Here is a 13,537-nt window from a genome sequence, read left to right on the forward strand (position 1 = left end):
AGTGCTTTTTGTTATCTATTCCTGAAACTGTAGAAGAATATTTTGAGTTTTTATCCTTATATTATGAAGGGATTCTTTGCCTAGCCGTGGCGGTCAAACTGATACAGCATTGTACTTCTTAACAGTGAAGCCTCTGTGATGCCCTACAGTAGGATGGAGACTCTACTGAGCAAAAGAAAATGGGATGTCAGAATCTTCGAAAATTATCTTATCACTTTTTCTATTTTTCCATTTTTATAAATCAGAAGGATTTTCCATTCAATAAAGATACTCTCTCTTCCTATAATTCTGTCAAAATGGCAGTTTATTTCATAATTATCCAACCTAGTTTCATTACATTTAGAAAGAGGTTTCAGAGCTTATTCTTTATATAACTATAATGATTTGAATGTTTTTTCTATGAGGAAACACAAAGTTTTTTCTATGAGGAAGGCTATTCTCAATGTATCTGTTACCCAGTTTTTTACTTTGTATAAAGAATATTTAAATAGTAATTGGTGTATGTTCCTTTTGTTGAAAATGTTTTATTGTCCAGTTTTAGCACAGAAATGGTCTAAAGTTTTGCAGCAAATGCTGTTCAGTTCCCAGAAGCCTAAAAAACATAACATAATATGCTGCTAACAGAGCTAATTTCTCCCCAATCCCTCAAATTACCGAAGTATTAATATTTAGCTTTCTTTCTAGAAAACAAAGGGCAGTACAAATGGGATGGCATCCATCTCTTTTAAATCACTGACGATTTTCTGAGGAAGTATGTATAGATTATTTTGTTTTTTAAATAGCCTTTTATCAAACCAGTTCACATGTGTTATCTTTATGACTGCAGAAACTTATAAAACATATTTAATTACTGTTGACTTAAAACATGAGCTTCCTTGGATTCTTCACATTGCACTGAAATTATAGAAAAAAGGACATTCGTTTGAGAAACAAGAGACCTGAACCTAATTATGGCAAGTATATGAGTTTTGGTGATTGTGGGTGGTCTTAAATGTTTCCTATGATAGATAAATATGTAGATCAGGAATTACTTGAAGTCTCTTCAGAAGTTTTCTTATAATTTTCAGTAATACTCTGCAAGATAAATATATAGATATAGATCAGGAATTACTTGATGTCTCGTCAGAAGTTTTCTGTTTTCTTATTTCCAGTCTGAAAGACTCGGTTTGCATGCTGTGTGTGTTTGCATGAGAATAGGAATCTAAGATCGTAATGGAAGGCTGTGAAGGCAAATTCATCCTAGAAAGTGGAGTGGATCATTGGGAAAAGAAATAGCCTAATTATAAACAAATATGCAGACAGAGGGAAGTCCTAATACAATGAAAACTTGCACTATCTAAACAAATGTTCCCAAGGTAAAAGTTTGCATAAAATCTTCTGTCTTTATTACATGATCATTCAGTAAAAGAGTAGACAAAAATCTTATTTTCTGATTGTCCTTCCCTTCATTGAGTATTAACTAGGCACATAATGTAATTGTATATGTTTATTAGCAAAGGGAAAAACACTTGTTTTCATTTTGAAACTGTTCAGCTATTACTAAAGCTCAGAAAGTGATTTTGGATCTCCAGAGTGATTTAGCTGAGGTTACTATGATCTGATGAGATGAGAAGAAATCTACAGTGGCTGAATATCATGACAAACTTGGTGTTACCTAGATCTGCCTTATCTAGTTTGCAAGCCTTAGACTCAATTTTATGTCCCTCTTATTTACACACAGTATCCCCACACAGTTTTGTTTAAAATTAAGGCAAAAGTAGGCATTTTAAAAATATTCAATGTTGCGCCTTTATGTACCTGATTACCTGCGGGCTCAGAATCAGGTGCTTAGGATCTGAAGATGAAATCACAGGTGTCCACGGCCTCAAAGTTTGGGTCCATGGGACTATCAAATCTGAATTATATCTACTTAGAGTTTAGAGGAGGAATTAGGTGTCATGAGAAAAGCAACTGCTACATGAGAAAAAGAAAACTACCAAAGCATGTTAAGGCTTTAACATGGGGGACTTCCAAGTGGGCGTTATCACTTGAGTGGTAACTAACTTGATGAAGGAAAATAATTACTTTAGCAGTTATGTTGTAAAATTAATAAAAAAGACATGTTTATTCTGATGTATTTGTGAACCCATAGATAGTGATTACGACATGTACATTCTATAGTGTATTTATTTAGTGTCTTAATATATAGTGTCCTTATATAGTGTGTTAATATTATTTACTGTTACTTCTAGTCATTTATGTAGTATATTTTACTGTAAGATTTATAGCACTTTACTAATATTAGAGCATTATTTTCCCTCTTCCCCTCTACCTTTATGGAATTTTCTATTATCTTAGGTCTAAGTCTAGAAATCTGTTCGAAGCTGGGTTGGAGCTCCTGGGCATGAGTTTCTTTTTACATGTCTCCTTAAAAAGACTCTTTTATAATGTAATACTTTGAAGCCAAATCCTTTCAAATGCAAACACCCTTGAAACTTGATGCTTTCTGAAGTTGTATTCATAAAAAATGTCCCATCTTATCGTTAATCAGAAGATGTTCCCACCTTTGGTTTGCCTGCTTCCTGAAATACAAACCTGTAGATTGCCTCTAACTTCAGCAGTACCTCCGTCACTGCATGTACCTAAAGACGGGAAAGCCGAGTTCCAGGAGCTGTCAAGTCAGAGGATCCGGAAAATGGTGGGGAAGAGTTGACTGGAAAGGCAGGTACTAAAGATGGCAGGCTGCAAAAGCATTCTCAGTTCCCTTGTAACAGATAGGTTTTGTGAACTTGGCCGTTTTCTGTTTTTCTTTTTTTTTTTCTTTCTTTCTTTTCTTTTCTTTTTTTTTTTGAGATAGAGTCTTACTCTGTTGCCCAGGCTGGAGTCCAATGGCATGAACTAGGCTCACCACAACCTCTGCCTCTTGAGTTCAAGAGATTCTCCTTCCTCAGCCTCCCAAGTAGCTGGGATTACAGGAATCTGCCACCACGCCTAGCTAATTTTGTATTTTTAGTAGAGACAAGGTTTCTCCATGTTGGTCAGGCTGGTCTTGAACTCCCAACCTCAGGTGATCTGCCTGGTTCAGCCTCCCAGAGTGCTGGGATTACAGGTGTGAGCCACCATGCCCAGTGAACTTGGCCATTTTCTTACATTCATAATGGCAAAGTTTTCAGCTTGTTCTACCAAGAGACTTTTTTTAGGAGCCAGGACTTCTGCATTTGTAACTTGAGTATGTTAATACCCAAATCATAGTTCAAAAGTACTGAAATACTTGTTTGTCACATAAATATGGACACAATTACTGCCAAAGAATAGAGAGATTTACTCAAAAGAACATTCTGTCAGTTGTTTTGTTCTGTTTTTAGAGGAGAGATGTGCTTTTGTTTTTTTTTTTTTAATAGATGGGGTTTCACCATGTTGGTCAGGCTGGTCTTGAACTCCTGACCTCAGGTGATCCACTCGCCTTGGCCTCCAAAGAGCTTGGATTACAGGCGTGAGCCACCATGCCCAGCCTGAGATGTGCTTTTATAGTGCAAGATGTTTCTCTTCTACCTTACCCCTCTGGTCTACTGACATGTAGCTCACCTAGAAGAGAGTAATGCTGAAATAGAGAAGTCTAGACCCTGGCCTTTGAGGGAAAGGGCTGCTTTTTTTCTCTCCCAAAGTAAAAAATTAAAAGTGAAACATAACACATAAGGATGAAATACAATGTTCTGAATATCTTCCACTTATTAATTATTGAATGAGTAAGTCTCTATTTTAACTTCCATTGTCTGGTTAATCTAGACAAGAGTAGATTATAGGTAATTCAGTAGCTGCATGTGGTGGTTAAAATTAAGTAAAATTAAGGCCAGGCGCGGTGGCTCACGCCTGTAATCCCAGCACTTTGGGAGGCCGAGGCGGGTGGATCACAAGGTCAAGAGATCGAGACCATCCTGGCCAACATGGTGAAACCCCGTCTCTACTAAAGATACAAAAAATTAGCTGGGCATGGTGGCGCGTGCCTGTAATCCCAGCTACTCAGGAGGCTGAGGCAGGAGAATTGCCTGAACCTGGGAGGCGGAGGTTATGGTGAGCCGAGATCGCGCCATTGCACTCCAGCCTGGGCAACAAGAGCGAAACTCCGTCTCAAAAAAAAAAAAAAATTAAGTAAAATTAAAACTATAGTTTCTCAGTGGCCTATCCACGTTTCAGGTGTTCCACAGTCACATGTGGATAGTGCTTACCTATCAGCACAGGTATAAAACAATCCCCATATTGCAGAAAATGCTATTTGACAGCATTTTTAATGCCCAGAGAGAAAATAAGGACAAAGTAAGGGAAGTGAAGTAACTTATAACAACTCTGAGATTTTACCACCATACTTAGAACAAGTTTTTCTCTTATAAAAGTTAATACCAATCCTTTTTAAAAACCTTGGAAAAATCAAAACCCCATTTCTTTAAGCTAGTCTTCAGTATATTATTTTTTAAGAACAGATTCTCGCCGAGCGCGGTGGCTCACGCCTGTAATCCCAGCACTTTGGCAGGCTGAGGCGGGTGGATCACGAGGTCAAGAGATCAAGACCATCCTGGTCAACATGGTGAAACCCCGTCTCTACTAATACAAAAAAATTAGCTGGGCACGGTGGCGCGTGCCTGTAATCCCAGCTACTCAGGAGGCTGAGGCAGGAGAATTGCCTGAACCCAGGAGGCGGAGGTTGCGGTGAGCCGAGATCGCGCCATTGCACTCCAGCCTGGGTAACAAGAGCGAAACTCCGTCTCAAAAAAAAAACAAAAAACAGATTCTCAGTATTTTATTTTTCAAGTGATAGCATTATTTTATAAGTCATTTCTTAATATCGTCAGTGTTTTTTCTTTTTTTATGTACTCGTTAAATTGCTATAAGTTGGGCATGGTAGCTCATGCCTGTAGCCCAAGCTACTCCAGAGATTGAGACAGGAAGATTGCTTAAACCCAGGAGGTTCAGGCTGCGGTGAGGTCTGATCACGCCTGGGTGGCAAAGCAAGACCCCGTCTCTAAAAAATATATAATAGAAATTGATGTTATAAAGTTAACATTTATCAAGCAAACTGATACGAATGCTTAATTTGTTTCAAATAAAGATTGATAAATTTCTTGATATCCTAACTTTTAAATTTACTTAGATCCAATAAAAATTGCCAACAGTTTTTTTGTTTGTTTCTGTCCCTTAAACATTTCTCCTGAAAGTTGACCTCAAAGGTACATCAAGGTGCACAGCAAACAGTTTTTTGGTTTATCTTCATAGCTTCCTGCTCTTATTAACTTGTATTATGAATCAAATTTAAGTTTTATGTATGAGGCATTTAGTATTCCATTGACTTAGCTAATGAAAAGTATTAATTTACTTGGCCTATTACTAAAGTGCTTAACATACCTAAATGGATCTATTGTAACATGTCTAAATTTTTTAATAGAAGTAAGGGACTAACCATATTCCCTTTGAGTCAGCTTGGTGCTTAGTTAGAATTATTTTGTTAGGAAGTCTTGATGCTTTCCTCTTTCTCTTTAAATTTTTGTAATCAAGCAACAGACTTGATCCAGCAGTATCAAATTCTAAGCAAGTTATGATGAAATTCTTAATTGTAGTTCAAGTACAGATGAGTAAGTGGTGTGACTTCAGTTTATTATCTTCTTGGTGACCTACTTTAATATGTATTCTGTAGTGATTCATATTAGTTAAGGGAAGTTTTCAATATGCTTGAAATAAGAAATAGCATTTTACTCTGAATATAGGAAATGACTGTACACAAATGCCAGTCAGTGATATGGGGCGTTTTAATATTTTTAACAGCAATCTTTTATTTATTTATTATTATTATTATTTTTGAGATGGAGTATCCCTCTGTCACCAGGCTGCAGTGCAGTGGTGTGATCTTGGCTCACTGCAGCCTTCACCTCCCGGGTTCAAACAATTCTCCTGCTTCAGCCTCCTGAGTAGCTGGACTACAGGTGCGCGCCACCGCACCCAGCTAATTTTTGTATTTTTAGTAGAGATAGGGTTTCACCATGTTGGCCAGGATGGTCTTGATCTCTTGACCTTGTGATCTGCCCACCTCGGCCTCCCAAAGTGCTGGGATTACAGGCGTGAGCCACCGCGCCCGGTTCCATCTTTTATTTTTTAATAGCCTTAGTTATTTATAATTCAAATGCACTAAAATATCATCGCTGTCATGAACTTTGCTGTTTTACACGTTCTGTGTAATTCAGAATGCTTTGTACTTAGAAAATAACTTCTAGGTTTATTTTGTTTTGCAATTTTCATGTTTTGACAATTGCCCACCATTTATAACACTCAATTTTTGATTATGTAATGGATACTAAAATTTAAACATATCTAATAATAATTTGCCTTAGTTTGATTAATAAATTATATCAAAAATTTGGGGATAGAAAGAGGCTTTTTTTCCCCTATAGTATTTTTTAAACTTTTTAGATGAGCTGGACGACCTTAGTACATTGGAGCTGGAGTTGTATTGAGTACAGCCCCACCTCTGAAGCCTTATATTCATGTCTTAAGTACTATCGATTGTTCTGTGAGTTGTTGTTAGTTTCATATTTGACATTGTAGTAATCCACCTTGCATTTTAGTCTTTGCAAAAAGGATATAGCTAGGTATATTCTTATTTCTGATTGACTATTGAATTTACATTTTCACAGTTTCATTCTTTGTCATTATGATCCAAAAACAGTGTCCACATCGGACTTGAAACTTCTCACTTCAAAAATGAAATACAGATTTAGCAATGTTGTACATAATGATGTTCAAGCATTTTTCCACCTGTTTACTGAGTTGTCCAACCATTTACTATGTGTTGAGATTGATGGGTTTTCTTGCTGTTTTTCTAAGGTGAGTGACTTGTTAAAGAGCCTCAGTAAGAAATTTTAACTAAAATCACAAAAACATAAAGTCCAGGAAACCACCAGATGATGGATTTTTAGTGTTTTTGAGATCTTATATTTCGATATCACTTACTCCTTTTTATTTTACGACTGCCAATTAATTACGGTATTATATGTATGTGTTTATATGTATGCATATAATATATGTATATGTATATGAAGAATAAAGTTAAGATTTGGTCAAACTATATTTTCCCATTCAAGTACAAAAATGTTTTCAAGGCTGCAAAAAGTGTACAGTTGTTAAACGAGTTGTAAATAAAGACTTGTATAAAAATTCAGCTTAGATTTCTTTTTTCTGCTCTTAGACTGTGACAAACGCACTTCATAATTGTGCAGTGATGTTCTTCCACTCACCTGTGACACCTGGCATTGTGTCCTATCAATTTAAAGCTTATGTCACTGGCCGGGAGTGGTGGTGCATGAGTGTGTTCCCAGCACTTTGGGAAGCTGAGTCAGGCAGATCACCTAAGGTCAGGAGTTTAAGACCAGCCTGGCCAACACAGTGAAATCCCATCTTTACTAAAAATACAAAAATTAGCTGGGTGGCCGGATGTGGTGGCTCATGCCTGTAATCCCAGCACTTTGGGAGGCCAAGGCGGGTAGATCGCCATGTCAGGAGATGAAGACCACCCTGGCCAACATGGTGAAACCCTGTCTTAAAAAAAAAAAAAAATTAGCTGGGCATGGTGATGTGTGCTTGTAGTCCCAACTACTTGGGAGGCTGAGGCAGGAAGAATTGCTGAACCCAGGAGGCAGAGGTTGCAGTGAGCCAAGATCATACCATGGCAGTCTAGCTTGGGCAACAGAGAAAGACTGAAAAAAAAAAAAGTAATGAAGATTATGTCACTGATTTATTGTAAATCAGGAGTATCCTTTGGGTTTTTTCCAGTACCACTGGTGGATGTCATGTTGATTTAGGCTGGTACTTTCTGTTTGTAAGCTGATTGGTCTTCGGGGATAAAAGTGAAACATGGCTGCTTCTCTGTAGAGCTAGCATGTTGGCATGACTGATTTTGCCACAGAGAGTATGTTATTCTTTGTGACAGCTTAATGTCACAGTGTAAAGCATTATTGTCGGCACCCTATTTAGGCAATAAATGCACTTTTTCTGCACTTTTTCTTAGATCCGTACAGTTTCTCTTTTCCCCAGCTCTCCCCTAATCGTTGAAATCTGGCATCTTTGGTGTTAAAAGTGGTAGTAGCAGAATGGGAGTTGATTATATTTACATTAAATATCAAGTTGTTAGTTCCAAAGTGAAGTTAGCAGCTAAATAAAAACAGTATATATATAGCCAAAATAGTACCCATTTTAATGTCAGAAAGATAAATACACGTTTTCTTCACTCATTTGCTTGGAGATATCCATATTAATTAAGCATTAAAGTTCACAATAGAAGTATTTGTGTTGATGCAAACCTGTAGTCCCGGCTACTCAGCAAGAGGATCACTTGAGCCCAAGAAGTCAAAGCTGCAAGTGAGCCAAGATCATGCCACTGCACTCCGGCCTGGGCAGCCAAGCAAAACCCTGTAAAAAGAAGTGTTCCCCAGCCAAAGCCCTGCCAGCTTTGCCTTACATATATTTTTGCTACTGTTGTGATTATCTATTGGTGTATCACAAACCACTCCAAAACCTAGGGTCTTCAAACAACCTATTCTCCCTCCTGAGTCTGGAGACAGGCTCAGGCTCCGCCGTTCTCAGGTGGGGTCCCCCATTTGGGTGTGGTTAGGTTAGATGATGTTTGAGGTCAAAGTCATCTGAAGACTTGCTCTCCCATACACCTGGCGCCCTGGCTGGTATGGATGGCACACCCAGGGCACATCAGACGTTTCCACACAGCCTCATGCCACAACTTGTTTGGGTTTTCTCACAAAATGACCAGATGAGTTATTCCATGCAGCCAGCTTTCCCTAGAGCAAGGTGAATGCTTTGCAGCTTCTTATGCTCAGCCTTGGAAGCCACACAGCATCACTTCTCTTATTTGTCAAAACTGTCAAAGACAAGACTAGGTCCAGGGGCTGACAGAATACACTGCAATTCTCAGTGGTAGAATGACCAGATTACACAGCTGTCACTCTGGACTCAAAGGAAAATATCTGCTATGAGGATCATACTTCTGAAGTAAAATCTTTCCCCATTTTTTGATTGCTATGTCAAGCACATTCACTGTGTACAACAGTCAGGTACATGACTTCAGTGTGAACAAAACCTGAGGTAGAAACTACATGGAAATAAAGTAACAAATAACACTCATACTTCTTTTGGTAGGTATCTAATTGCATGTAACAAGCTATGAACAAGTCATATATAAAAATGTTGGCCAGGCGCAGTGCCTCATGCCTGTAATCCCAGCACTTTGGGAGGACAAGGCGGGAGGATCACAAGGTCAGGTGTTCGAGACCAGCCTGGCCAACATGGTGAAACCACATCTCTACTAAAAATACAAAAGTTAGGGCAGGGCACAGTGGCTTACACCTGTAATCCCAGCACTTTGGGAAGCCGAGGCAGGCAGATCACGAGGTCAGGAAATTGAAACCATCCTGGCCAACATGATGAAACCCCGTCTCTACTAAAAATACAAAAATATTAGCTGGGCATGGTGGCATGTGCCTGTAGTCCCAGCTACTCAGGAGGCTGAGGCAAGAGAATTGTTTGAACCCAGGAGGCAGAGATTGCAGTGAGCTGAGATCGTGCTACCACACTACAGCCTGGGTGACAGTGCGAGACTCTGTCTCAAAAAAAAAAAAAAAAAAGCAGGACATGGTGGCGTGTGCCTGTAATCCCAGCTGCTGAGGATATTTAGGCAGGAGAATTACTTAAACCTGGGAGGTGGAGGTTGCAGTGAGCAGAGATCACACCATTGCACTCCAGCTCTGGGTGACAGAGCAAGACTCTGTCTTGGGGGAAACAAAAGTTTTTTATTAGATAATTGATATGCAAATATTTTCTTCCAGTCTGTTCCTTGGCTTTCTATTACTGTGTCTTTCAAAGTGCAGAATTTCTTTTTTTTTTTTTTTTTTTTGAGACAGAGTTTCGCTCTTGTTACCCAGGCTGGAGTGCAATGGCGCGATCTCGGCTCACCGCAACCTCTGCCTCCTGGGTTCAGGCAATTCTCCTGCCTCAGCCTCCTGAGTAGCTGGGATTACAGGCACGCACCACCGTGCCCAGCTAATTTTTTGTATTTTTAGTAGAGATGGGGTTTCACCATGTTGACCAGGATGGTCTCGATCTCTTGACCTCGTGATCCACCCGCCTCGGCCTCCCAAAGTGCTGGGATTACAGGCGTGAGCCACCGCGCCCGGCCCCAAGTGCGGAATTTCTTAATTTTCATAGTGGATCTAAGAAATCTTTTTCTAACCTAAGGTCACAAAGATTTCCGGTTTTTTTTTTTAGAAGTTTCATAATGTTATATATTACATTTAGGTTTATTACCCAATTTGTCTTAATTTTGGTATATAGTATAAAATATGGATTGAAGTTACTTTTCTTTTTCATTTGAGTGTAGGTATATAAACTGTTCCAGCACCATTTGTTGAAAAGTGGACATTTGTTCCACTGAACCGCGTTGTACGTGTTTGTTGGAAATCAATTGAGTGTAATGTGTCAGCCTGTTTATTTCTGGGTTCCTGTTTTGTTCCATTGATCTATTTTTGTATCTTGACACCAGTAACACCCTACCTTGATTGTGGTAGGTTTACAAGAAGTGTTGAAGTCACATGGTGTCAGTCTCCCAATTTCTTTTCCTTTTCAAAGTTGTCTGTTATTTTGTTCTTTGTCATATGAATTTTATTATCAGCTTATAAACGTCTGTTTTTTTTTTTTCTGAGATGGAGTCTCACTCTCTCGCCCAGGCTGGAGTGCAGTGCTGCAATCTCAACTCACCGCAATTTCCACCTCCTGGGTTCGAGCAATTCTCCTGCCTCAGCCTCCGGAGTAGCTGGGATTATAGGCATGTACCAACACACCCAGCTAATTTTTGTATTTTTATTAGAGACTGGGTTTCACCATGTTGGTCAGGCTGGTCTGGAACTCCTGACCCTATGACCCACCCGCCTTGGCCTCCCAAAGTGCTGGGATTACAGGCATCAGCCACCACGCCCAGCCTCTATTTTTAAAAGTTGGAATTTTGACTAGGATTGTGTTGAATCTATAGGTGAATTTGGAGAGAATTTATAATATTGAGCCTTTGTTTCATTTATTTAAGTTGTCTTTAATGTCTCTCAGCAGTTTTCAACGTGTAGGTCCTGGCCAGGCACAGTGGCTCACACCTGTAATCCCATCACTTTGAGAGGCCGAGGCAGGTAGGTCACCTGAGGTCCAGAGCTGGAGACCAACCTGGATAACATGGTGAAACGCTGTCTCTCCTAAAAATACAAAAACTAGGCTGGGTACGGTGGCTCACGCCTGTAATCCCAGCACTTTGGGAGGTCGAGGCAGGTGGATCATGAGGTCAGGAAAATACAAAATTACAAAATAAAAAATTAGCCGGGCATGGTGGAGGGCACCTGTAATCCCAGCTACTTGAGAGGCTGAGGCAGGAGAATCACTTGAATCCGGAGGCAGAGGTTTCAGTGAGCCGAGACCATGCCATTGTACTCCAGCCTGGGCAACAGAATGAGACTCTGTCTCTAAAAAAACAAAAATTAGTGGGGCATGGTGGTGGGCGCCTGTATTCCCAGATACTCAGGAGGATGAGGCAGGAGAATCACTTGAACCAAGGAGGTGGAGGCAGAGATTGCATATTTGAGATTGCACCACTGCACTCCAGCCTGGGCGACGAATCAAGACTCCGTCTCAAAAAAAAAATAGTCCTTCTTAACTTTTGTCAGTTTTATCCTGAGCATTGTGTATTTTATGATGCTATTGTAAATGGTTTTTGTCAGTTTTATCCTGAGCATTGTGTATTTTATGATGCTGTTGTAAATGGTTTTTGTCGGTTTTATCCTGAGCATTGTGTATTTTATGATGCTGTTGTAAGTGGTTTTTGTCGGTTTTATCCTGAGCATTGTGTATTTTATGATGCTGTTGTAAGTGGTTTTTGTTTGTTTGTTGTTGTTGTTGTTTTCTGAGACAGAGTCTTGCTCTGTCACCCAGGCTGGAGTATAGTGGTGCAATCTCAGCTCACTGCAACCTCCACCTCCCAGGTTCAAGTGATTCTCCTTTATCAGCCTCCTAAGTAGCTAGTATTACAGGCATGTGCCACCACACCCAGCTAATTTTTGTATTTTTAGTAGAGACGGGGTTTCACCATGTTGGCCAGGCTGGTCTCGAACTCCTGACCTCGTGATCCGCCTGCCTTGGCCTCCCAAAGTGCTGGGATTACAGGAGTGAGCCATCATGCCCAGCCATAAATGGTCTTGTAAATTTCAATTTCAGTTATTCCATGCTAACATACAATTAAAACAACTTTTGGTTTACTTAATTTCTCTATAGCTTTTTGCTTTCTATTTTATTGGTTTTCATTCTGATCTTTATTATTTCTTCCATGTAATTTGATTCCATTTGCTTTTTTTTTTTAAGACAGGATCTCACTCTGTCACCCAAGCTGAGGACAGTAGTGTGATCATGGCTTACTAAAGCCTTGACCTCCTGAGCTCAAGTGATCCCAAGTGGCTGGGACCACAGTCACACACCACCACGGCCAGATAGTTGTGTATTTTCTGTAGAGACCAGGCCTCTTTGTGTTGCTGAGCTGGTCTTGAACTTTGGACTTAAGCACTCTGCTTGCCTCAGCCTCCCAAAGTGCTGGGATTACAAGTGTGAGCCACCCTGCCAGGCCAAGCCCAGCACTTTAGGAGGCCAAGATGGAAGGATCTCTTGAGTCCAAGAATTAGAGGCCAGCCTAGGCAACATAGTGAAAACCCCATCTCTATACAAAATTTAAAAACTGGGCGTGATGGTGCATGCCTAATCTCAGCTCTGGGAGGCTGAGCCAAGAGGATCACTTGAACCCGAGAGGCAGAGGCTGCAGTGAGCCAAGATCGCACCGGTGAACTCCAGCTTGAGTGACAGAGGGAGACCCTGTCCAGAAAAAAAAAAAAAAGCTAGACGAGGGGAGGATAGGCTTCCAAGTTCATTGACATCACTGATATGTCAGTTTCCTGCCACGTTGGCCTCTCCATAGTGCAGTTCACAACATGGCAATTTGCTTCCCTCAAAATGAGGTCTCCAAGAGACATAAGGGCAGGGGCAGGGTGGCAAACACGGTGGAGGTCACAGTCATGTAATCTCAGAGTTGGCATGCCGTCACTTTTGCCACTTTTTTTTCTTTTTTGAGACGTAGTCTCACTCTGTCACCCAGACTGGAGTGCAGGGCATGATTGTAGCTCCCTGCAGCCTTGAGCTCCTGGGCTCAACTGATCCTCCTACATCGGCCTCCCAAGTAGTTGGGACTAGAGTTGTAGCCACTTTTACCATATTCTATTCATTAGAAGCTGGTCATGAGGTCAGCCTGCACTCAAATGGAGGGGACTTTACAAGAATATGAACTCCATGAGGTGGGCTCGTAGGAGCCGTCTGTGAGACTGCCTACTGCAGCTTCCATTGAGAATCTGCTGTCATCAGTAGGTTTCTTCTTTTTGTTGTTGTCGTTTTTTTGTTCTGTTTTGTTTTGTAACGGAGTCTTACTCTGTTG

Source organism: Aotus nancymaae, unplaced genomic scaffold, assembly GCF_030222135.1.
Source record: "Aotus nancymaae isolate 86718 unplaced genomic scaffold, 86718_ANA_hifiasm-v0.15.2.pri h1tg000097l, whole genome shotgun sequence".
Taxonomy (NCBI): domain Eukaryota; kingdom Metazoa; phylum Chordata; class Mammalia; order Primates; family Aotidae; genus Aotus; species Aotus nancymaae.